The sequence below is a fragment of the Diaphorina citri genome, unplaced genomic scaffold, assembly GCF_000475195.1.
Source record: "Diaphorina citri unplaced genomic scaffold, Diaci psyllid genome assembly version 1.1 scaffold1256, whole genome shotgun sequence".
Classification (NCBI taxonomy): Eukaryota; Metazoa; Arthropoda; class Insecta; order Hemiptera; family Psyllidae; genus Diaphorina; species Diaphorina citri.
This window is the reverse complement of record NW_007378685.1, coordinates 20189-24638: the sequence shown is the minus strand read 5'-3', so window position 1 is coordinate 24638 and position 4450 is coordinate 20189. Positions and strand designations below refer to the sequence as shown.

General features: G+C 38.8%; 1 protein-coding gene across 1 annotated transcript in view; it reads right to left on the bottom strand.

The window, feature by feature from the left end:
- LOC103515002 (regulator of G-protein signaling 20) overlaps positions 1–4450 on the bottom strand; it is a gene marked incomplete at its 5' end in the record, with an annotated part of 46725 nt that overhangs the window by 34025 nt on the left and 8250 nt on the right. The window lies entirely within an intron of this gene.

Genomic DNA, 4450 nt, shown 5'->3' with positions numbered 1-4450 from the left:
TGGGGAAGAGCTTAGATTGCAAGTTTTTGTAAACAGGGAGTTTTTGCAACCAAAATTATTAGCTTCAACGTTGAACTCAATAACGTTACCTTTTCTGCCCTGGATGGTCAATCTGAATTTGAGGAAATTTGGCAAACATGTCATCCTAAAAGAAAAAGCGTTTCCTGGTGAACCGCAATACCCAAATAAGAAGGACAATAAGGAATTAAATGGAGAACTAAGTGGTGAAGTTTAGTAGAAGATGAAGGCTATGGGACACAGTGTTATGGACAAAGAGGCATGGGATAGAATAATGGGAAAGACACAAGACAATGTGAAGAATGGGACAATATGGGACATGAAAAACTGTGTAATACCATCAGTTCAAATGTTCATTATTATTGTTTCTCCTTCTATTTTCTCATTGTATTGTATAAGAACACTACACAGACTTGCTTTGCAAAACTAAGAAGTTAATGTTTCTACTACTTCTTTTGTCTAGTAAATGCTTCCATTTAGTAGACATTTTAGTTCAAAACGTGAAGAGTTGTATGAAGCACGAGCCAAGCATATATTTACGTCTCTCTCTCTCTAAAAAAACGAGGTTTGACAGAGGGAACTGCTGTCTTATCTTCCCGAAATGCTGTCTTATCTTGTAACTGCTGTCTTATCTTCCCGAAATCGAAGAGAGGAGGAAGACAGGATTAGGAGAAAGCCAGCCGTTCCGAGAACGAACCTTATTACAGGACGTGCTACCCACCAAGCTAACTGACTACGTCTCCCCTTAGTTCAATCAAAATCTTCGTGTTCTATGCATACCCAATGTAGATACTCAATCTTTGGACTGCTGGAGTAAAGGGACTTTTTGGTTTTAGTTATATTCGACCAAGCTGGTACCTAAGTAATTTATATCTTAATAAATAAAATTAGAGAACCTTTTTAATTTTCAATAGAAACGTAGAAAAAGATATAACATTTTTTTTGAAAATAAGAAACAGCGAGAAGTTATACTATGAAAATAACGCGAAATTCGACTAAATTGTTGCATATTGCATACACAGAAACATGTACATGTATGTCTGTCTGTTACGGCGCTGTTACTCTGATGGACCTTTTGTTATTTCTCTCTCTCTCTCTCTCTCTCTCTCTCTCTCTCATTGGAGGAATTTTCAATCGCTCCTTTTCTTTCCCCTGTCCTTCTCTTTGGGGGGTGGAAACTTGTTTCATGAAACGCATTTCAATAGTGTGCATTGCGTCTTATTTCCTATTAACCAAAAACCGCACCAACCAAGGTGATAATTATATTGACCAATGAAAACAGAAAGCAAGGACCACAAAAGTTGTGACACAACAGAAATGTAACACAAAGAGAAAATCACTTCAGTTAGCAGAAAAAGAATTGAAATGAAATTGGAAGAGAACTCCATTTAAGCTTAGTCAACAAATAAAGAGAAATAAAAGAATTGGGAATAGAAGGAGAACTAGATAAAGGAAGTGGAGAGAGAGAGAGTGGCAGAGTGGTGAGAGAGAGATAGATAAAGAGAGTGGAGAGCGAGAGATATGGTTGGGAAAGAAATAGAAAATAAGGGAGAGAGAGGGAGGAAAAAGAAGAGAGAAAGAATGAGAAGAATCGTTAAAAAATAGGAAGGGACATAAAGACAAGGAGGAACAAGCTGGACCCGTCCCTCCGGGAATTATTTAGCCCGTAGTTTATTCGATCGTGGTTAAAGAAAATCAGTTCTCTCTTCTCTCCCTATTTCTTCCTTCCTTACCTCTTCCTCCCGCTTTTCTACAGATGATTCCTTTTCCTCTTTCTTCTACCCTTGACTCTCTCTCTCTCTTGTTATTTCTTTCTCTCTCTCTCTTTCTCTCTCTCCCTCTGCTTTCGCTCGATGTGGGAAAAGTTTTTCCTGTGTTAAATTACCGTTAACTTTCTGGTTATCTTACTCCTACGTTTATATTTCCCCACTCATAATTTATTTCCAAGTTAGATAAGTCTTGGCATAATAGTGCGGTTAAAGTACTCGTCTGGTAGGCGGAAGGTAGAGGGTTCACCTTTTTTCTTTGCATACCTATAATATAGCTACTTTTTTTCTATTTTTTCTAGCTTTTCTCCTGGCCTATATTTCTTGAAGTGAACGATTTTCATGCTTAGCCTATGAATCCACTGTAGTAGGCCGCTGGTTGGGAGTGGTCGAGTGGTAATGGTAATATAGGTTAGACCATCCCTGGACTGCCAGAATGGACACTACTTGGATAGATGTTATGAGCTTTTGGCTCTCAACAGATGGCTATAATGGCTCCTACTGGTATAAATTAACACTACTGGAAGTACTAGTAGCTACGTCAGTTTTATGCCAGCTTCCCTTTTCGCTGGGCTTTCAACCAGATTTTCAATAGTCTTTAGAAAAGACTGAGTGCACCCTCGAATAGCGATCACGTGATGCGCTCCACTGGCCCAGTTGGTCACCCCTTCAGACAAACACCACACTCAACTGTATTCAACTTCAGTGGTTTGTGAAAGTATCAGAACTCTTACAGCTTCGAAAATCAGAAATCCTTATAAATGGTGTGGAAATTTGTTTAGTTACCTAAGTCTAAGTCTAAAAAAAGGGTTTGAAATATTTTCCAAAGTCAATGTATAGGTATTAGGTAATAGATAGGTACCTATTATGTACCCCCTACTCCTAATAGGGACCGTTATGAGAGAGAGAGGGAGGGAAGGAGAGAGAGAGGGAGGGAGAGGGAGAGAGAGAGCAAGAGAGAGAGAGAGGGAGGGAGAGAGATACGGAGGGAGGGAGAGAGAGAAATCTAATATCCTTCAACACCTGGTAATGAATATAAATTTGAAGAAAAACTCTCTTCCTCTTCCTCTTCCTCTCTCTCTCTCTCTCTCTCCTAGCTCCTCCACCTCCACCTTTTTCTCCCTAATTCCGTCCCTTCTCTCCCTCCCTTCCACATTTCTTCTCTCTCTCTGTCCCTCTCCCTTTCTCCTTCTTCTCTGACCTTTAAATGTAAAAAATAGGGTCACAGAGGGGAGAAGAAAGATTGCATCACCAAAGTTAAAATAATGATAAATGACGCTGTTGTCTTCGTAATGTAAACTCTGAGCACTAAGCACGAGGCTTGGAAATCACGAGGTACCTACTCTCTGTTTTTTTTTTAATCCTGACTTCCTGACTTACTTTGTTTGGAGTTTTTTTACTTTGTTTTAATATTTTTCACTTTGTTAACTTTGTTTTCCAAAAAGATATTTACGAGTAGGTATATCCCATCTTCTTCATAATTATGACTTACTTAATTTTGTCCACTGGCGTCCAGTAACATTCCAGTCCAGGTGGACAAAGTGCACCTTTTTTACAGCCACAAACACAATATTGCTCCTGGCCAAAAAACAGAGGTGCAATGATAACAGAGGCCAGTTTGCCAGTGGTGATAATCTGGCCTAATCTGATGAGAATATTTCCGCCTCACCCGGCTTTCGAACCCAACATATAGACAATCCTCTCTCCGTGGACAAATGGACAATCCTCTCTCCGTGGACAAATGGACAATCCTCTCTCCGTGGACAAATGGACAATCCTCTCTCCGTTTAATTCGATAGGTTTCCCTACTCGGGATTACTGTCGGTCCTACATTAGGTACACCTGTCTCACTTGAGCTAATACGATATATGTATAGTTGCTTTACTTTAGTATAGTTTTTCACCTCTTTTCGCTTTAATCCAATATTATCTGCATTATGTAAAAAGTACCTACACTAACTGATTACCTATAAAGTATCTATATTATTACCTATAAATTACCTACACTTACGTTATTACCTATAAAGTACCTACACTACCTGATTACCTATAAAGTATCTATATTATTACCTACAAAGTATCTACACTACCTGATTACCTATAAAGTATCTATATTATTACCTATAAAGTACCTACACTACCTGATTACCTATAAAGTACCTACACTACCTGATTACCTATAAAGTACCTACACTACCTTATTACCTATAAAGTACCTACACTACCTTATTACTTATAAAGTATCTACACTACCTTATTACCTATAAAGTACCTACACTACCTTATTACCTATAAAGTACCTACACTACCTTATTACCTACCTATAAAGTATTTAACATTGGTACTACCTATAGGTATAATCTGTTAGGCATGCAATATGCAAGATAAGGGGGATTTAATATATCGATTCCTATTGGTGATGGGAGCGTTAGTAAGAGAGGAGGGGAGAGAAAGATAAGGAGAGAGGGGAGGGAGAAGTAGATTAGAAAGAGGAGAGGGACGAAGAGGGAGGGAGATAGAAACAGATAGAGATAGAAAGGGAAAGAGAAAGAAGGAAGAATCCGAATGAAACCATTCACCTTTATCCAACTACTTATGTATCATTCTCTCTCTCCCTCTCTCTCTCTCCCTCTCTCTCTCTCTCTCTCTCTCTCTCTCTCTCTCTCT